Source organism: Neovison vison, chromosome 8 (assembly GCF_020171115.1).
Source record: "Neovison vison isolate M4711 chromosome 8, ASM_NN_V1, whole genome shotgun sequence".
NCBI classification, from domain to species: domain Eukaryota; kingdom Metazoa; phylum Chordata; class Mammalia; order Carnivora; family Mustelidae; genus Neogale; species Neogale vison.
In genome coordinates, this window is record NC_058098.1 from 99,510,082 (window position 1) to 99,532,724 (window position 22,643).

Below are 22,643 nucleotides of genomic sequence, written 5' to 3' on the forward strand. Positions count from 1 at the left end.
TTAGGTATTTACAATCAAAGACAAGTAACACAAAACAGTCAGATTGCCATACACTTGAAAAAGCAAATTAAAGTTTTATTATTGAGTGAAAACTCTACTAAAAAATAAGGTATAAACTATTGTGTATCTATCTTTGACCCAAAACCTTCAAATGAATTTTTTCTCAAATCATTGCCAGTAACTTTGATTTACCATCTATTTCATTTGCTAATTTCAGTAATCCTAATTCTGCAGTTTGTTTTTTGTTGTCCTCTTCAGTTCATTGTGTTTTTGTTTGATTTTGCATTTATAATTATGCAGATGTCAGTTGTGCCTAGATTAATTTTATCTGAAAATAATTGTTATATATTATAAAATAGTCATCTGTTAGTGACCGCTGTTTACATTCCTATGTAAGGAGGAATTAATTTGCAGTCAACACTTGGGGGATGTCTATGTACAGAAATGGACCGGGGAGGGGGAAGTGGAGAGATCGTTTGTAATTCCTAAGCAAATTTCCATCTGCATGCCCTACTTAATTAAGCTTTGCACGGCCCTGTAAATTAAAGTAAGGAAAGGCTAATTTTCTCATCAGTTAACATTTGCCAGGCTGGAGCAGAGCATTCTAGTGGATTAATAGCTATGGCTAAACCACGTACATTGTTAATAGTTTAAAACTCATGTAATCCAGACCTTATCCAGGTGCCATGTGCAGAACAGATAAGTGGTAGGAGAGTTGAGGCATTAATTCTTCCACTGTGATTTTGGAGAGGGTAGAGGATGAGGGACTATGGGGTAAAGCAAGAGGATCTCAGTAGTAGAAGGGACATAGCAATATTGCTAAATATTGAAAAGAACCTAAAGGAACAGAGACCAAGAGGAACCAACAAACAATTAATACTAAATACTTGGTAAATAGCATTTACCCATCTAACAGCTGTGTGTTCTTAGCAGATTGTTCAAAAGTAACAAGAATATTCCTGTCTTTCAAGCAACCCCAACCCATGACTTTCCACATAGAGTTTTTATGAACAGTTAAAATCAGTAGCAGATGTTCAAGTTTTTCATGTATTTTAACAATTCATATTTTTCCAGGGCTTTTGGTGGAGTATTTAGCTCTTGATCTCGGGGTTGTAGGTTCGAGCCCCACATTGGGTATATAGAGATTACTTAAATAAAACCTTAAAAGAGAAAAAAAAAAAAACCTTAAAAGAGTTCATATCCTTTTGGATTATGTCCCATTAAAATTACTTGGTGGTAGCAATTTACTTCTGGTAGCTAACACTGCCTCGTACTTAGTAAGCTCTCAATAAACATCTGTTAAATGAAACAGTGAGTGACTCTATCTGCTGGGTAGCAGATGAGGCCAAATGAGTCAGTCATTTTAACCAGAGGGTTGTAATTACTGTCAGAAGTTATTTATATCTAAGGAAGGGAAAAAAGTATTCTAGTGCAAAATTGCTGATAATGATGTAAAATAAAACAAAATAATTATAACAAATGTCTTTTATCTTGCTGTGTGCTTTAGCCCTTTGGTTAAAGTCAGTTTGTCTCTTATCCTGGATTTTGGAGAACTTAAAGCCGTCAAAACATCTGCCTTAGAAAGCTGCCACTTCTGTGGGCTCAACTTCTGAGGTAACACTGGTCATCCTAAAGCATCCCTCTCCTCAAACTACCACTTCCTTCAGGCTCATGTTCCCTTTGGCTTTCATGAATAACTTCTTTTTGCTTCATTTTTTTCTTGCCTCTTTGACATCTCAGTCTCCTTGGCTTGCTCTTCTTTCCTGCCACCTAAATACGGCTTTTCCGTAGAGTTCTGTCCTTTACCCCATCCAGTTCTCACTAAAGGGCCTTTTTTGCTGGAATCCTCTGTACCCCGCACCTGTTTCTCTTGTGCCAACCTCTCCTGAGCTCCAGACCTGTGTCCAGCCACATAATATGACATATTAATTTGGATGATTTCTAAGTCTCTAAAAAAAAAGTCTCAGACTCAATCTAGTTTTTTATTCCTCCATCAAGCCTTAATTTTCTTTTTGTATTTATTGTTTTAGCTGAAGGTCCTATTTTTGAATGTGGTCATTCAATCCAGAAAACAGTCTTACCCACTCTCCTCTCCAGTTAATCTTGAGATGCTCTGAATTCAGTTCCTTTACGACACTTGCCACAGCCCCTACTTTCATCTTGACGAGCATGGGTTTATTCAGGCCCATGTGTTTTGCCTGGATCATTGCAGTAATTTCCTAACTGGTTGTCCTGCCTCCCTCCCAACTTCTTCACCCTTTATTCCATCATCTCCACCCTTTATTCCATCATCTAGCTTTTCAAAAATGCAAATTAGCTATTCACATTACTTACCAACAAAATCCGATCCTTAGGATAAACTTTAAAGTTCTTAGCGTAGCATCAATTCACTTCAGTCAGCTCCTGAATCCCTCTCTAATTTCCTATCCTCCTTTCCCTTGCCTTCCATTTTATGTCTGTCATAATGTTAGTTCTTCAGGTAGACAATGGTTGTTTAACTCACATGTTGCCTTTTGTGGCATTTTCTCTGTCTGAACTTTTTTCCTTTTTTTTTTTAACCTAATATATTTATACTCATCCTTACCCAGGTAGTTTATTTTTGAAACTTTCCTTAATTTCCAAATAACTAAACCACAATTACTTGTGTGTTACTATTATACTTTGTATATATTAATATTAAGCATATTGCTGTGTGTCTAGTTTCTGTGGCTTGAGATATGAGCATCAGGAGGTTAGAGACCAAGTCTTCTTTATATTCTCATCAGCACCAGTTAGCCCAGGTGAGCACAGGGACCTGAAATAAAAGTTTGTTGAATGGATACATAAATGCATATCCTTGCTGTTTTGCTCTTAGTGGCTATGATTTATCCATTTACAGTTTCTTCTCAGCCCACTGGACTGTTGCCATATGCTATAATTTTTACAATAGATATTCCAGGTCTTCATGAACATTGTTATGTTCCAGTGGTCATTCATTATCTTGGTTGCTTTAACCCTCAGAAGGTATCTGTTTTGTAGTGTTATGAAATGAATCTATTTAATTTAAATTGTTGCCAACAGATGTACATCAAAATCCAGAGTTCACAAGAGAACATGGCATTCTCATTAGACACAAAGAATATTTTTCAAGCCATGCTATGTTACTTGAAAAGCAATTAACATATTGCACATTATTCCTGTGAGACACAAACTGTTTCTTTCCCATTTTAATTTGCCTGCTTTAAGATAGACAGAACAAGATAGATGAGTTTACACTCAAGGTGTATGCATTTCCCTTGTGGCCAGTGAACCAATTTCCTTTTCATATTTGCAGAATATTGATACAATTATTCTTTCATCAGACATGAAATGTGAGTGTATAACCAGTTTGTGGAAATCACCTAGTAATTTATTAGGTTGATAACAGCAATTAAGTCATAATTGCTTCTGAGAAATATGAATTGACTTTCTGTTTTAAATGGATAATTTAACATTCCAAATCACAGACCTATAATGTAACTAATTTCTGGGATAAGAAGTTTATTTCTCCTATTATTAAACTTAAAAAATTCAACCTTTGATAATCTAGTAACTAATTACTCAGTTGCTGAATTCTTGGGTTCATGTTATATCTTTATTTCTTTCCCTTGTTGCTAATCTTTTTAATATTCAAAGGTATAACAAGGGGGATCATTTTAGATAGAAATGTAACATGTTGGTCGGCACATGGTTTTTTCAGCTACTTAAAAATGTAAAAGCCGTTCTTAGCTTTAAAGCATATAAAAATGGATGTCAAACAGAAGCCATTGTTATCTGACTCCAGTTTAATCAGACCTTCATGGGAGACTTTCATTTGTGTGATTTTTATTTGTGATGTCACTGCTTGCAATAACACTACCCTCTTCACACACACAGTCCATACTTACATGCACACATTATGAATGCTTGTTGGTGTAGCTTATGATCTATGGAAATTCAAAACCATTCCTTTTTTAGATGAATCAGGATCAAGGATTTTACAGTGGTGGTTTACCAACCAGAGGATTTGGCTGCGTCGGTGAGTCTACCTCACACAGATACCAGAACTGGCGCTTGTCATCATGAGGAGTGATGTGTCCCATTCCAGTAATTCTGAATCTCAAGCTCACTGAGCCACATCAGATACCATTGTAGACCCACAGATGCATACGTGACAGAAAGGCCACCCATGTGGATTCATCTGCACATACTAGGTTCACTATAGTACCCTACAGTGCTCCAGATGCCTTTTGTTAAAGTAGGAGAAAGGGCATTTTTGTTTATGAACCCTAAATCTGCTAATCAAGTTTTTATCAACTACTTATGTGTGAAGCACTCAGCTGAATGCAAAAGATAGCGAAGTGTAAGGAAAGCATCCTAACTGGTGTGTGCATGCTCGTTCTCTCTCTCTCTCTCTCTTACACACACACATGCACACACACCCCACTACATGATACACGCACCCCACCCCGTACATCATGATGTCAGACAGGAGTCATAGGGGTAAGCTGGATGATAAGTGACAAGTTCAGTAATGGGATTTAAGAGAGAGAACCTTGTACACAGATTTGAAATTAGTCTTCCCTGAGTAGGGTCAACAAGAGCTTCACAGAAGCATCAGGAAGGAAGGTACTACAATATTTCACAGAGAGTAATTAACACTATGGTGACCCATGAAGCATTCGGGATGGAGTATGTCAGTTGGAGACCACTTTGGCTGGAAACAGATGATTGTGAGGGGAGGTGGAATTAGAGAAGCAGAGGCTGGTGTCAGATTGCAGAGGTTCTTGAAGCCTGGGGACTTTGAATGGGAAGTGATGGTTGTGAGCTTGGATTTCTCTAGGCTGTATTTGCTGAAAATGACATCCTAGTTCTGAGGGTTGGATGAAAAAAGCAGCCTTATTGCTTAGTTACACTGGGGATTTTGGCATATTTTTAAAAAGAGGAGATAGAAATAGAATTGGAGAGACACCAGGTAAGATTTGCAGCATTTATAAATTGTCAAGTGTTTGGTGATTATAGGTGGTTGGGGAGCTGTCAAAGGTCTGGGGCCAGTTGGGTAATAGGATTTAATGGAATTTTGAAAATGGTTGGTTGGGGAAAAGTAAGTTGTACAAGAAAAACGATCAATAGAGAATCTTGATGGTAGAATAAATGGGATGTGATTATGGTCTGAGTAAGGGGTAGAGGATGGAGTGACAGTGGAAATATAAATTATTACATTTTAAAAGCTATTTCAAATGACTTAGTTGTTGATATTTATTACTTCTATGTGTTATATATTATTCTAAGCTGTTTGCATGTATCATTTAATTAGCAACCCTACAATATAGATACTGGCACTTGTGGTATCCCTATGTACCAAATGAGGAAACACTCATCCTTTAAGCAACCGGCTCAGCTAAAAGTTACAGCCAGAAGACGGGTATAAGGAGAACAGGGGCTTATTAAGCATAGGTGAGTCAACTAAGAAGTGGGTGGTAAATTGATGAAGACTGAATTAAAAAGGTGGTTGACAATGTGGAGGCTTCAAGGGGAGAAGAGGGATTTCAGCAAGACTAAAATGTTTTCTTTCTTCGACTCTCTAAAGATCTGATTTGATTAAATGCCTTTTGGGTACTTGCTTTCTAATCAGTCATTAATGTAAAGCTTAGAGTGATGACCTTTGCCCTATTTTAGTGTGATTAATTGTAAACTACTACTCTTGTCAGAACTTGTGCTCATAAAAGGTCTACAGCATCTCAGCAACATCCACAGGTGATGGGATTAGGGAAAACAGAAGCAACCTCCACTGGGTGGCAATATCCAGTAGGAACATCCCAGAGCTGGACTTACTTGCTCACTGTTTTACTTATGCATTAACTTTGGTAAATAATTCTGTCTTCCTAAATAGTTTCTCCTCTCAAATGAAATTCATGTAGGCTTTGATGTCTCTTAAAAAAACAAAACAAACCCTTAAATATGTAAGAATAAGAAATGCTGCATAATTATCAAGTCATTATCATTGTCATTTATTTCCAATTAAACTGAGCTGTTTAATTGCAAATACTATCTTAAGTAGAAAAAAGGCATAACTAGTTTAAGTATATGCCTAAGAAGAAATCAATAAGGTGCTATGCAATTTTAAAATTAAGGCAAATCTAAAATGTTAGTTAGAGGTTTTCTTGTAGCTTAATAAAAAATAGATGATTGAAACACCATATTTTTAATAGTTTCTATTACAAATGTTACCTCAATTAGGCCAAGAGAAACTTTTCATGTAAAGATAGAAAGATTCTCATTGAGGGAGCCTGGCACAGGATGAAAAAGATGAAAATGTTTCTGTGTTAATTATTGATACACTACAGGGAGAATGAGTGTTCAAAACTGAACAAATAACATGCTTTTGATTTAGAAACCCTGGTTAATTTATTAAACTGGTCTTGATTTATGCTTTTATCTTAGACTTCAGTCTTTAAAGGGAGTATTTAAAGCGCTCGGAGTCAGAATTATGATCATGCCTCATTGTCTGTAGATGGCTTTCATTCTCAATGTGCAGTGCTATAAAATTCCATTATTTCCCCTCCATCTGTTGGCATTTTAATGGGCAACTGGGAGAGACTGCTTCAGGGGTTACTTGTCAAATATCTTTAACTGGATCACAGACATTGTTTAAATAACACTAGAGTAAATAGTTAATGGGCGTTGCCAGGATTTGCTCACTTGTTTTTCTTTTCATTGTACAAGAACTTCAAAATCATATAGAAATAAAATTGTGTTAACACACTTTGGTCCTCTGGTCCTAGTAGGGCTCTCTGTGACCTTCTGTGATCTAGACCATATCTAAGAAGCATAGGCAGCATGAAGCTCTAAACAAAATAAAAACTTGGGTTTCCTTAGGCCTGCTGCCAACAGCCTGCATGGCCAGGTACTCCTTCAAGTGACAGAAAAACAGAGGGACTCTAGGGAGAAAGAGGAAGGAAGGGAGGAAAGGGGGGAGGCAGGGGAAAAGAGGGGAAGGAGGAAGGAAGGGCTGTGGTAGAAGTGAAATGTGACCTACCCAGCTATACGCCATGGAGACCAAGCCAACAACTGAGATATGCAGAGGTAAATAGGAGAGGGAGGTAAGGGTGAAAGTATGGGGAGAGGAAGTGATGTCATCTATACTTTGTTCTCTTTTCCCGGCAAAATCTCAGAATAATTAAAGGAGAAATAGTATCTCACTTAAACACACATTGTCCCTTGGTTTTCTGATTGTCACTGCTTTAATTATTCTATATCCTAATGACTTTTTCCTTAAGAAGAATTTGTCTGGCTGATGTTATCTTCCTCCTTGAGATTTTATTATTTTTTTTCCCAATTTATTTATTTTCAGAAAAACAGTATTCATTATTTTTTCACCACACCCAGTGCTCCATGCAAGCTGTGCCCTCTATAATACCCACCACCTGGGAGATTTTATTATTTTTTTTAAAGATCCTACGAATAGGAAAGTAAATGACTGCAGAAAGCCCTGTTGACTTTTTTTCCTATTTGTTTGATTCAGTGTAGTGATGTTGGACAGCAGCTGGTGAGGGCCCAGTGTTTACGAGGTAGAACAGTACAGGTTATTATTTTTCTTAGTTGCTATCTTGAACCGTGAAGGTAGTAAAAATCCCAGGACACATTTATCTTGCAGGGTTGTCACAATGAAGAAAACTGTAGGACTTTCTTATACCATTAGCATTTGCTTCTTGCCTTTTCCATGTTTATAAGATTTGATTTGGGACAACAAATTATTAAGTTGGTACATAGTTTATATTATAACATTGTTTTCTTTGTTGTCTTTTTTGAAAAATTAATATATAATGTATTATTTGCCCCAGGGGTACAGGTCTCTGAATCCTCAGGCTTACACATTACACAGCACTCACCATATCACATAGCCTCCCCAGTGCCCATAATCCAGCCACCCCATCCCTACCCCCCCAACCCACCCCAGCGACCTTCAGTTTGTTTCCTGCGATTAAGAGTCTCCTATGGTTTGTCTCCCTCCTGATCCATTCTTGTTTCATTTTTTTCCCTCCCTACCCCCCAGGACCCCCCACTTTACCTCTCAAATTCATCATATCAGAGAGATCATATGATAATTGTCTTTCTCTGATTGACCTATTTTGTGTAGCATAATAACCTCTAGTTCCATCCACATCATTGCAAATGGCAAGATTTTGTTTCTTTTGATGACTGCATAGTATTACATTGTATATATGTAGCATATCCTCTTTATTTATTCATCTGTTGATGGACATCTAGATGCTTTCTATAGTTTGGCTTTGTGGATATTGCTGCTATAAACATTTGGGTGCACATGCCCCCTTTGGATCACTACATTTGTATCTTTAAGGTAAATACCCAGTAGTGTGATTGTTGGGTCGTAGGGTAGCTCTATTTTCAACTTTCAAGGAACCCCCATACTGTTTTCCAAAGTGGTTTCACAAGCTTGCATTCCCACCAACAGTGTAGGAGGGTTCCCCTTTCTCCACATCCTCACCAATATCTGTCATTTCCTTACTTGTTAATTTCAGCCATTCTGACTTGTGTAAGGTGGTATCTCACTGGTTTTGATTTGTATTTCCCTCATGGTGAGTGATGTTGACCACTTTTTCAAGTGTTTGTTGGCCATTTGGATGTCTTCTTTGAAGAAGTATCTGTTCATGTCTTCTGCCCATTTCTTGATTGGATTATTTGTTCTTTGGGTGTTGAGTTTGAGAAGTTCTTTATAGACTTTGGATACTAGCCCTTTATCTGATATGTTGTTAGCAAATATCTTCTCCCATTCTTTAAGCTGTCTTTTGGTTTTGTTGACTGTTTCCTTTGCTTTGCAAAAGCTTTTGATCTTGATGAAGTCCCCCAAATTCATTTTTGCCTTTGCTTCCCTTACCCTTGGTGATGTTTCTAGGAAGAGGTTGCTGTCTGTGTTCTCCTTAAGGATTTTGGTGGAATCCTATCTCATATTGAGGTCATTCATCCATTTTGAGTCTATTTTTGTGTGTAGTGTAAGGAAATGGTCCAGTTTCATTCTTCTGCATATGGCTGTCCAATTTTCCCAACACCATTTGTTGAAGAGACTGTCTTTTTTCCATTGGACATTGTTTCCTGCTTTGTTGATGATTAGTTGACCACGGAGTTGAGGGTCCATTTCTGGGCTCTCTGTTCTGTTCCATTGGTCTATGTGTCTGTTTTTGTATTATACTATCTTGATGATGACAGTTTTGTAATAGAACTTAAAGTCTATTACACCAACTTTGGTTTTCTTTTTCAACATTTCTCTGGCTATTTGGAGTCTTTTCTGTTTCCATATACATTTTAGGATTATTTGTTCCATTTCTTTGAAAAAGACTGATGGTATTTTGATAGGGATTGCACTAAATGTATAGATTGCTTTAGGTAGCATAGACATTTTCACAGTATTTGTTCTTCCAATCCTATGAACATGGAATGTTTTTCCATTTCTTTGTGTCTTCCTCAATTTCTTTCATGAGTACTTTATAGTTTTCTGAGAACAGATTCTTTACCTCTTTGGTTAGGTTTATTCCTAGGTATCTTATGGTTTTGGGTCCAATTGTAAATGGGATTAACTCCTTAATTTCTCTTTCTTTTGTCTTGCTGTTGGTGTATAGAAATGCATCTGATTTCTGTGCATTGATTTTATATCCTGACACTTTACTGAATTCCTGTACAAGTTCTAGCAGCTTTGGAGTGGAGTCCTTGGGTTTTCCACATAAAGTATCATATCATCTGCAAAGAGTGAGAGTTTGACTGCTTCTTTGCCAATTCGGATGCCTTTTATTTCTTTTTGTTGTTTGATTGCTGAGGCTAGGAGTTCTAGTACTATGTTGAATAGCATTGTCCATAGTGGACAGCCCTGCCATGTTCCTGACCTTAGGGGAAATGCTTTCAATTTTTCCTCATTGATAATGATATTTGCTGTGGGTTTTTCATAGATGGCTTTGATGACATTGAGGTATGTACCCTCTATGCCTACACTGTGAAGAGTTTTGATCGAGAATGGATGCTGTACTTTGTCAAATGCTTTTTTAGCATCTATTGAGACTACCATATGGTTCTTGTTCTTTCTTTTATTAATGTATTGTATCATATTGATTGATTTGTGGATGTTGAACCAACCTTGCAGCCCAGGAATAAATCCCACTTGGTCCTGGTGAATAATCCTTTTAACATATGTTGGATCCTATTGGCTAATATTTTGATGAGAATTTTGCATCTATGTTCATCAAGGATACTGATCTGTAATTCTCTTTTTGGTGGGGTCCTTGTCTGGTTTTGGGATCAAGGTAATGCTGGCCTCATAAAATGAGTTTGAAAGTTTATCTTTCATTTCCTTCTTCTTCTTTCTTTCTTTCTTGGAACAGTTTCAGGAAAATAGGTATTAATTCATCTTTAAGATTTTATTTATTTATTTACTTATTTGTCAGAGAGAGAGGGAGAGAGAGCGAGCACAGGCAGACAGAGAGGCAGGCAGAGGCAGAGGGAGAAGCAGGCTCCCCGCCGAGCAAGGAGCCCGATGCGGGACTCGATCCCAGAACGCTGGGATCATGACCTGAGCCGAAGGCAGCTGCTCAACCAACTGAGCCACCCAGGCGTCCCAACTTTAAATGTTTGGTAGAATTCTCCTGGGAGGCCATCTGGCCCTCCGCTCTTGTTTGTTGGGAGATTTTTGATGACTGCTTCAATGTCCGTACTGGTTATGGGTCTGTTCAGGTTTTCTATTTCTTTCTGGTTCAGTTTTGGTAGTTTATACATCTCTAGGAATGCATCCATTTTTTTCCAGATTTTTGAATTTGCTGGAGTATAGTTGCTCATAATATGTTCTTCTAATTGTTGTGTCTTTGGTGTTGGTTGTGATCTCTTCTCTTTCATTCATGATTTTATTTATTAGGGTCCCTGTCTTTTCTTTTTGAGAAGTTTGGCCAGGGGGTTATCAATCTTATTAACTCTTTCAAAGAACCAGCTTCTAGTTTTGTTGATTTGTTCTTTTGGTTTCTATTTCATTGATTTCTGCTCTTATCTTGAGTATTTCTCTTCTCCTGCTGGGCTTAGGCTTTCTTTGCTGTTCTTTCTCCAGCTCCTTTAGGTGTAGGGTTAGGTTGTTTATTTAAGACCTTTCTTATTTCTTGAGAAAGGCTTATATTGCTATGTACATTCCTCTCAGGACCGTCTTTACTGTGTCCCAAAAAATATTGAACAGTTGTGTTTTCATTATCATTTGTTTCCATGAATTTTATAAGTTCTTCTTTAATTTCCTGGTTGACCCATTCATTCCTTAGTAGGATGCTCTTTAGCCTCCATGTATTTGAGTTCTTTCCAACTTTCCTCTTGTAGTTAAGTTCTAGTTTCAGAGCATTGTGGTCTGAAAATACACAGGGAATGATCTCAATCCTTGGGTACCAGTTGAGACCTGATTTGTGACCCAGGATGTGATCTATTCTGGAGAATGTTCCATGTGCACTGGAGAAGAATGTGAATTCTGTTGCTTTGGGATGTAATGTTCTGAATATATCTGTGATTTGCGTCTGATCCAGTGTGTCATTTAAGGCCTTTATTTCCTTGTTGATCTTTTGCTTGGGTGATCTGTCTGTTTCAGTGAGGGGACGTTAAAGTCCCCTACTATTATTGTATTGTTGTTGATGTGTGTCTTTGATTTTATTATTAATTGATTTATATAATTGGCTGCTCCTATGTTAGGAGCATAGGTATTTAAAATTCCAAGATCTGGGGTGCCTGGGTGGCTCAGTGGGTTAAAACCTCTGCCTTTGGCTCAGGTCATGATCTCAGGGTCCTGGAATCAAGCCCCACATAGGGCTCTCTGCTCAGCAGGGAGCCTGCATCCCCCTCCTCTTTCTGCCTGCCTCTCTGCCTACTTGTCATCTCCCTCTTTCAAATAAATAAATAAAATCTTTTAAAGAACAAAATTGCAAGATCTTTTTATTGTACAGAACCTTTAAGTATGATGTGGTGTCCCTTCTTATCTCTTATTATAGTGTTTGGCTTAAAATCTGATTTATCTGATGTAATGATTGCCACCCCAGCTTTCTTCTGATGTGCTTTAGCATGGTAAATTGTTTTCCACCTCCTTACTTTAAATCTGGAGGTATCTTTGAGTCTAAAACTAATTTCCTATAGATAGCATATCGATGGGTCTTGGTATTTTTTTTTGTTTTTGTTTTTGTTTTGTTTTTTGTTTTTTTCGTTCTGATACCCTGTGTCTTTTGATTGGGGCATTTAGCATTTACTTTCAGAGTAAATATTGAGAGGTATGAATTTAGTGCTATTGTATTGGCTGTAAGTTGACTGTTACTGGATATTTCCTCTGTTCCTTTCTGGTCTTTTACTTTTAGGCTCGCTCTTTGCTTAGAGGACCCCTTTCAACATTTCCTTTAGGGCTGGTTTGGTGTTTGCAAATTCTTTTAATTTTTGTTTGTCTTGGAAGCTTTTTATCTCTACTATTTTCAATGACAGACTACCTGGATATAGTATTTTTGGATCCATAATTTTCTTATTTAGTGCTCTGAATATACCATGCCAGTCTTTTCTGCCCTGCCAGATCTCTGTGAATAGGTCTACTCCCAATCGAATATTTCTACCATTGTATGTTACAGACCTCTTGTTCCAAGCTGCTTTCAAGATTTTGTCTTTGTCACTGAGACTTGTAAGTTTCACTATTAGATGATGGGGTGTGTACCTATTTTTATTGATTTTGAGGGGGATTCTCTGTGCCTCCTAGATTTTGATGCTTGTTCCCCTCGCCATTGGGGAAATTCTCTGCTGTAATTTGCTCCAATATACCTTCCGCCCCTCTCTCTCTTTCTTCTTTTTCTGGGATCCCAACTATTCTAATATTGTTTCATCTTATGGTACCACTTATCTTTTGATTCTCCCTTCATGATCCTGTAGTTGTTTGTCTCTCTTTTGCTCAGCTTCTTTATCATTTCATCTTCTATATCACTAATTCTCTCTTCTGCCTCATTTTTCCTAGCAGTAAGAGCCTCCATTTTTTATTGCACCTCATTAATAACTTTTTTTATTCCAACTTGGTTAGATTTTGTTATTTTATTTCTCCAGAAAGAGTTTCTCTAATATCTTCCATGGATTTTTAAGCCCAGCTAGCATCTTGAGAATCATCATTCAGAACTCTAGTTCTGACATATTACTAATGTTCGTATTGATTAGGTCCCTAGCCACTGGTACTGCCTCTTGTCCTTTTTTTAATTTTTATTTTATTTATTTATTTATTATTTTGCTGGTGAGCTTTTCTGCCTTGTCATTTTATCCAGATAAGAATAGATGAATGAGAGAAGAAATACTAAAAGAGTAGCAATGACACCAGAAAAATATACACTAACCAAATCAGAGGAGATCTGAAACACCGAGGGGAGAAGAAAGGAAAAAGAGAAAAAAAAATGTATGTGTATATAAATATAAATATATATATATATATATATATATATATGAGATTGATATATGAGATATATATATATATATATATATATATATATATATATGAGATTGGTGACTAGAACAGAGCCACACACTTGATTTTGGGTGTATTTTGGTCTGTTAGAAGAAACTACCTCACATAATTTTACACTTCATCTTAGCCAAAAGGCCAAGAAGCGATAACTTCCCATAATTTTAAAGAAAAAAAAAAATATATATATAAGGGTAAACATAATGAAGGGATGGAATATGAATGTGTATATGAAAATTAAGGATTCTAAAGAAGAAATTGATAAGAATTGGTTGAAAAGAGAGGAAAGAATGTGATCATGATGGAGACAAGAACAAAGCCATGCACTAGATTAAGGGTATATTTTGATCTATTAGAAGAAATTATATCTCAAAATTTTAAAGAAAAAAAAATCCTATATGTATACAAATAATAAGGTTAGATAGAATGAAGGGATAAAATATGACTATAACAATTAAAATTTAGAAAGATTTTTTTTAAAGTATTGATAAAATAGTTAAAAAAGCTAAAGTAAAAAAGGAAAAATTTAAAAAAAGAAAATTTTAAAAATTTAACTTTGAAAGACTAAAAGATTATAAGAAAAAAAACCATGAATTCTATGTGTTACTTCTCCCTGGCTCTGGAGTTCCACAGTTCTCATTGATTGACAGACTTGGTCTTGGCTAGATATGCTTGCTGATCTTCTGGGGGAGGGGCCTATTTCAGTGATTCTCAAATAACTTTCGCTGAGGTGGAATTGCATGGCACTTGTCAGGGGCCAGGCTAAGCAATCTGCTCAGATCCACTCTCTGGAGCTTTTTTTTCCCCTGAACACTTTCTGTACAGCCTTGGAGGGTGGGAATGAAAATAGCAGCCTCCCAGTCTCTGGCCCAGAGAAGCCGCAAGCTCAGGGCCCCACTCCTCAGTGCACCCTCAGAGAAAAGCAGTCAATCCCTCCTGTCTCCCTGGTCTCCGGCCACACTCTGTGCTCACCTGGCCTGTGACCGAGTGTTTCTATCTCTGGTACACAGCCCCGCCTGGAGTCTCCAAACCCAGGAGATTCCTGCAGTGTGCTTCCATGCCACTCCTCCCGAAGGAGAAAGGAGGAGGTGTCTCCAGATCTGCCACTTGTGGGTTTCCTGCTCAAAGAGCAGTGGCCCAACTGTGCCTTGGATCATGGTTTAAGGTAACCCCCAAGCTGAGAGCCCACTCCTTGGCTCCATCTCTGTATCCAGCTTCCCTAGTCCGATACCTAGCCATTCTGCCACACTCAGACACCCCTGGTCTTTTTGTGTCCGTGCAGGTCCTGTGACCACACTGTCCCCACAAGGGCTCCACCCCCCCACTTAGCCTCTGGCATGATGTCCCTCAGCGGAGCAGACTTGTAAAAGTTATGACTTTGTGCTCCACTGCTCTCACTTTCTGAGAGCCGGCCCCTCCCCCCACAGACTGTCTTCCCATTGCTCACATTCACTTCTCTGCATATCCTACCTTCTAGAAAGTGGTGGCTTTTTTGTTCCTAAAATTGCTTTTCTTCTTCTCTTCGATACCCTGTTGAGTTTATAGGTGTTCAGGATGGTTTGGTAACTATCTAGCTGAACTCCTGGGACCCGATGATATTTTGGTCTTCTACTCCTCCACCATCTTGCTCCTGTCTCTCTTTGTTGTCTTTTTTTTAGCATCTTGCAAATTCTGCATACATTTGAGATGACTAATTCTCTACAGAGTTTCACATTGAAAGACAGAAAATCTAAAGATAATACAATTTTTTCCTACTCTCTAACAAGAAGTTTCTTAGTTACTAAATAAAAAATAAAATAAAAAGCTTTACCTTCCTCATCTGTGCATTAAGAATCTTGGGTATAAAACCACTCCTTTAGCATTAGATGTATGCTAGAGCCTTTCTACTGGCATAGCTGTAGTTAAACGTTTGACTTTAATGTTCCAAATTATATCTGGTGTGCCATTCCTGCTCAGTTACTGCTTTGAGTGCATTAGATACAAATTCAGTTTTAAGATAGTTAATTCCTAGCTAAAGAAAAACTAAGATATATTTATGTTTTCCCTCTTGGTGGAAAAAGTGTTTTAGAATACCTGCAGACCAGTTTGAAATAGATGAGAAATTAAGAGTAGGCTAAAGTAAGATTTTAGAACTTTAATCCTAGTAATTGTTCACTATTTTCCAAACCTGCTTAAAGTGTATTAAATAATCACATACTACCACCATTTAGTATCTAAGATGGAGAAGTGGCTGGTCCATTAGTTTCCTCATGGTGATGGGCATCACACAAGCCAACAGATACATAAAGGAAAAGAGGTAGCATAGTGACTAGATCCTGGACTCTGGAACCGAGGGTATGTGTTCCACTTTCAGCTTTGTACTTTGCTCTGAGTGTGTGCACAGGCAATTAGTCAGCACTCTGATGAGTTCTTGCTTCATCTAATTGACATCTAAATTTTTTTTTCCTGTGTTTTGTTTTGCAGTCCTTGTTATCATAAATTTGGTCTTCCAATTGGATATTCCTTATATATATGAAGGCAATTAATTTTGCATATTGATACAAGTAACTTCATGAAAAAGGTTTTGTAGTAATTTTTTGGTAGATTGTCATTTTTGCAAATTAATAGGTATAACATCTCCAAAAATGATTGTATTTTCTTTCTACTTTTCATACCATTTAGTTCTTTCTCTTTTCTAGTTGTGTTTTCTAGAAACTTCAGAATAATGCTAAATAATTTAAGGAACACCTGAGTGGCTCACTTGGTTTAACATTGGACTCTTAGTTTCAGCTCAGATCATGATCTCAGGGTCATGTGATCAAGCCCCACATTGAGTTCTGAGCTAATTGGGGAGTTTGCTTAAGATTCTCCTCTCCTTCCACCCCTCCTACCACTCATAATTGTTTCTCTCAAATGAATAAATGAATCTTTAAAAAATATATTAAATATTTTTATGAATTTGAGAATTTTTTGGTTTCAACATTAGATTACTTCTATTTACATTGAGTCTGTTGTGGCTTTTGGATTAAGATATTTGTAAATAAATACAGTACATACAGATATACATAGACACATAGCATGATTTATCACCGGTAACTCCTTAGCTTCCATACTTAATGGCCATTCTCAGTCTTGATCTTATTTACTCTTTGTAGAGTTCCCTAGGGTTCTCCCTTGTCAGCTATGGTCATGCAATCTCCAGGATCTACTTAGATCTCTGACCATCTTTATTATATCATTTGTGACATTCCCGATGTTGGACTCATGCTTCATTCTGTTACTTTCCGTTGGGAATTCATATCCATCTCATGGCTTTTATTGTGATGATCCTGCATCTTTATAGATGGCCCATTTTCATGCAGTCATAATCAACTTCCACCAGACTTTTCCACTTACATGCATCATAGTCACCTTAAGCTTGTTTCAAGTCAACAAATGTTTCCTTTTTTTTCCTTTTTTTTAAGTTTTTTTTTTTTTAAGATTTTATTTATTTATTTATGGCAGAGAGAGATATAGAAGGAACATAAGTGGGGGAGCTGGAAAGGGAGAAGCAGGCTCCCCACTAAGCAGGGAGCCCAATACAGGGCTTGATCCCAGGACACTGGGATTAAGACCTGAGCCGAAGGCAGACGCTTAACAACTGAGCCACCTAGGCGCTCCAGTAAATGTTTTCTTAAAGTGACAACTGTAAATATTGTAAGCTTTGTGGCCCACACTGTCTCTGTCCAAACTTTTCAGCTCTGCCACTGTAGCATGAAAATGTCCAGTATGTAAATGAGTGAGCCTGATGGTGTTCTGCTAAAATCCTATTTATAAAATAGGAGGCTGACACCCAGGATAGAGCTTGCAGACTCTTGCATTGTGCCTGTTGCTCATGCTGTGCATTTAGGTTTTATCTTTGATGACAACGTCTTTATTCTCAAAGGATGTGTATCTCCAAATTTTGCAGATTTACATTCTAAATATGTCCCACAGTATGTACTATTTACCTACGCATACAAGATCTTGTAGTCTTCCCATTTTTCTTTCGGGTTCTGGAGGCATGGCAATTGGTCTTCGAGTCTTCTACTTTTAGTCCTGCCAAAGCTAACTTCCCTAACTGTCAGAGGAAACTTTCTAAAACCAAACAGAATTATACTACTCCTGTTTTAAACTCTTGATAGCTCTTCATTGTCTGAAGCAATGTTCACAAAGTGGAAGCTTGTTAACATGGAATAGAAGTCTCTCAGGATGTGGCTGTGCTTTCTCCACCAACTCTGTCTCTGTTTGGGTCCATTCATGTAGGAAGAGCCTAAGCACAGTTCTGAGAAAATGTTAGTCCTGTGGGAAATCCAGAGTAGGAGCAGAAGTTGCCTGTTGGGCCGGTCTCCATGGTACAAGAGTGGCCTTACTGTGTTCAGCAATTGGCAAGGGCTGCCTGGGGTCAAGTGTGGCTTCTAATGGAACTGTGGTGGATCTCTAAGTGTGGCAGATGGAAGGAGTCCCTTAACTGCGCTCACAGAGAAGTTTCTCTTCAAGGCGACTTGATGACACCAGACCTGGACTTTACACCTCAGCTTCAATAAACCTCTTATAGTAGTCTTTATATACCATGATATCCTTCACTTCCATGGATTTGTTCCCAATTCCTGCTTTGTCTGCATGAACTCTTCCTGCCCCTGACTTTACTTGGTCAACTACTTGTCACTCTTCAGGTCTCAGTTGAGGAATAATCTCCAGAAACATTTCTTACCTCCCAAATTGCCAAAACTCAACCATTTCTTAACGTCATTGCTATGTTTTCCAAATTAGGATTCATAGTACCTGTCTTTGGTTTTATTTGACTAGACTGTAAACCTCTTATGATAAAGAGTCTATGCCCTGAGATAAAGAGTCCTTCTGTGCCCTCAGACACCCACAGCAGCTGGCACCCATTTTTTTTTTTTTTGAATGGCTGTACACATTTATTTCTTGGAAGGGCAAGGTAACTGAGATGACACAAAACAGTATGAGAGATGATACTTAGGTCATTATATTTAGTTTAGGAGAGTTTCATAGCTTAACTATGAAATACATTTTCTAATTGGGATTAATTAGGCTCATTTTAACTGAATGCGGGCAGTCTGATACAGCAACACTGCTTAAAGTCAAAAGACCTGTGTTCAATCCTGTGTTCAATCTTGGTGAATGACTAACTGAATGACCATGTCATCATCCTGGCATTTTTCTCTTCAATAACATACAGAAGGTAATACTAAGGGCACAGAATTATAGACCTCTCAAATCATCTGTAATGTATTCAGCCTCTTGCTTTGCAGAGGTCTCTTTTCTGCCTCCTTCTGTATCAACCTGCATCAAACATGACTCAGTGTTCCATGATGGTCCTGAAATTTAGATCACAGAACTCCTTGTAGAGAGAATGGATGGTAGCTGTGATTTAAAAGTGGAGCTCTTCTAACAATTGCATGTGCAGTGAGGAAGGTAAATGTATTATTCTAGGAAATAGTTTTGAACTATATGGACTCCTGAATTATTTCAAATTAAAATTTTTATCGAGTTCTACATTGGAAGTAATGGGAGATCAATTATGTAGGACTAGTAGAGACCATTAAGCACTGGCTTGTTGGAAGAATAGATTTCCAGTCCCCTATGCTTGGGGATGAATTATTGTGGCTACCGTCTTTCTGGCCATGCTTTCCAACTGCCACTCCTTAAAATGTAAAAATGAAACAACATTTTGTAAAATTAAGGCTGTTAGAGAGTATGATAAGTAAAAACCGCAGAACACGATGTTATGCAAGTCAAATAAACAGAATGAAAATAGGCGAGATAAAAAGAAATTAAAGTCTCATTTTTAAAAGAAACAGATAAGGTAAGAAATGCAGGCCTGCAATTTTAAAATGAGGTAAAATGACAATATAAGGTGGAACCAAAAGATCAAAAGGATAAAAGGATTAAATGAGCTTTAAGAATACAAACAAGAGACTTACATATTTAAAATGTAAAATCTGAGGGGATTAAAATACGTCAAATAATAGGAAACAGCATGAAATCCTCTGTCAGGAGGACACCTTTGTCTAAAGGGGGAGACAAGAACCCTTGGCCATTCCCTTTGTCTGGTGCTCTGGTGCTGGCTTGTTACCCACTTAACATACACCCTCTGTGACCAGGGAGGAGAGTTTCGATCCGGGATGCTGCTTCGCCCCTTCCTGCCAGTAGAGGGCAGCCGCACAGAGAGGTGAGGACAGGCTGCGCTGATGCAGGAAAGAGGCTGTTTGCTGGTCCAAAATGACCCTGAAGCGTACTAGCAGAGACTCTTGCCTAGAGGTCTCTCAAGTCACTCCCAAATAGTGCAGAAGCAAAAAATCCCTCTCTCTCTCTCTCTTCTTTGGCATCATACTCTGTATTTCTTGGTCAGGACTTGGTTGCAGGAGTTTGCTTTTTCTTTTAATTTTAGCAACTCTAGTAAATAGAGTCTGTCTTCTAGCCCTCGAGCCCCTGGCTTCATTTGGCTGTGTATGTGTGTGTGTTTTCTTATTTTTTAAAGCTGGTTTGAGATCTGGCCAGTTTTCTGAACACACACTCACACCCATATACACACAAAAAACCTGTACCCCCTCCCATATACCACACACTCATCCCCCTCCACCCATTACACACAACCTAAGCACACATAGACAGTGCTTACCCTATACACACACAAGCACCGAGACACACGCAGACGTTTGTGCACTGCCCTTTACCTTTATGCCTTTTCTCTCCCGAGGGGCTTCTCCCTACCAGCTTTTCGCATCCATCATTTCAATGCGTCCCATCTCCAATACAGAGAGGGATGAGAATATTGTAAATTTATTGTTTCTTTCCCCAGGGAGATGTTTAAAGAGTTTTTCCCCCTGTAATCTATAAATAATGAATAATTCCATTAGAAATGTGATGAACAGTGTAACTTTTATGCAGAGTTTTTCACGCTCAGTGTTTCAGTGCATTCACTTTCATGACAGCCTAGGGCCACGGCAGGTGGGAAGAGCACTGAGCTGACATTGCCACAGTTCCTAATGTGTGTTTTTGGGTTCTCAAAGGTAATGCATGCATTTTAAAGGGAACCCTCTCTTTGCTCAATAGGTTTGAGGAATGTCACTGTAAACTCAATCCTTTAAGGCAGAACTCCCCTAAAGCATTTCATGTGGTAATTTGCTCTGGGCCGTGCAGTATTTCCGAAACATATTGGCCAGGGAAACTTATTTTTTCATCAAAACATTACATCTCTAAGCTCAGTGTTCCGTGGAAAATAATTTAGGAAGTAATGTTCTAATGACAGTAGTACATTTTCCTCTGTTCTGCAAAGAAACTGTTTTACAACTGCCCTTATTGAAGAGTTCAAATTTACCTCGGTATATTTCCATCAAATTGGCACTTCTTTATATTTTTAGTACAACGTATAATAAAAAAAAAATCTACACTAGACCCAATATATGATTCTGAAGAGTCTTCTGAAACCTCAAAGCAGAACGAATGATTCTCATTATGTTTTATGTGAATCTGAGTTCCCTGTAAAAGAGTTCTTTGAAAATCTGTAAGCTTTATAAAGGAAAATAGTCTAATTCTATTTTGATCAGGTGTTTCTTTAATTAGAATCTTAGTCTAACATATGTCACATGATAAGATTATCATAGATGCATCAACCAACAGCAGTGGAAAGAGAGAAAGAGAATTCAAAGGGATCCCTAGCTCTAGTACAAACAGCCAGTGTGGCAGGAAAGCCAATGTTCCCCTCTCAGTCTGCCTTTGTGAGTGTTCCCTCTAATGATACATGCTGCAAAGCCATTCCCTGTACTGAGGCCTCTTCATGATTTTTGACACTTTTTGGAGAGTTGCTAGTATACAAGGAACAGAATCTGAGTCATACTGTTCTGAGTGAAGTAACAAATTATTATCTTTCTAAGGTCTAAGCAAAAATGTGAGGCTGCTCTTGATGCCAACCACGCCACAGAAAAGCTTCATCTTCTGTTTGTATGACCTTATGCATTTGCCCTCTAAACTGAAGAGGGAGCTTTGACCAATGAGTTATTTCCTAGGAAATCCAAGGTTCTAGTGTGTGTGTTTAGTGGGTGTTCTTTGTGGTGTGTGTTCAGTGGATGGTTCTTTCTTTCTAAGGTGCCACCTGCTTGCATTCATTCCTTGGCACCTCATAGCCCTTGTGTTGACAGGCTCTCTGCTATGGAGATGTGTGTGTTATAACAGGAGAATCCAAGTCAGAGCCACTGATGCTTGGAGCACAGCTTTCAGGAACTACCTTAGGATGCTTTGGAGGGTTAGGGCAAACTTTGCCAGAGCCTGTAGTCAGACTGATTTTGTAATAACTAAGCAGTTAGTCTTTCTACTCTAGTTGGTATTGCTGGAATGATCTTCCTTGTTTTGAGAAGAAAAGGGGTCCCCACTGGAAACCAGCCATTGATTAAAGTCAGCGTTGCCTTCATGCGATTATCACACAATTCGTGTCTCTCCACTCCCTTGACTTGCTGGGGATAATGTTCTCCAGGTTCTGCTCCTATTTTCCATTTTTTGATTCTCATCCTTCACACCCTAGGAATTGGTATTAATTGGGTCTTATTTGGTCTTCTTGTTCTTTTGACATTATTAGTATGTCAGTCACTGTCTTGTGTCCAGATAACCCTGATGATCTTCAGGTCCCCAGAGAAACTGGTTAATCTCTTGAACTCTGGATGCCTATTTCTGGAGCTGGATATCCTCCAACTTCTGGACATCCTCACCTACATGTTTCCAGGCTCCTCGGATTTAGCAGGGGCTAAGTGAAGCTTAAGTTCTCTGCAGCACCTTCCTTTAAGGAAACATTGTTATTTTCCCCCTTATCTAGGCTCCTTCAGACCATGCTAGTATTTTTATCATGATATTGTCAGTTAATTTTAACAAATCTCTCTCTCTCTCTCTCTCTCTCACACACACACACACAGTGAATCCTTTTTTAGAACACTAGTTGGGTTTTTGTTTCTTTTTTTTTTTATATATACAAATTATTAGTTTCCAGTGGGAAGTAACCTATAAAGTATATTTCTGGCATATGCTATTTGCCAAGGTTTCAAAAGGCATCCTGCCACGGGACTCTTTACTTCTCATGAAATAGATGTAATGTGTACACTAGTCACTAAAGGATCTTTGAGTT

The 22,643-nt window shown here is 38.1% G+C and overlaps 1 protein-coding gene across 6 annotated transcripts in view; it reads left to right on the forward strand.

Moving 5' to 3' along the window:
* CTNNA2 (catenin alpha 2) overlaps positions 1 to 22,643 on the forward strand; it is a 1,151,183-nt gene that overhangs the window by 388,897 nt on the left and 739,643 nt on the right. The gene's annotated exons all lie outside the window — the stretch shown is intronic.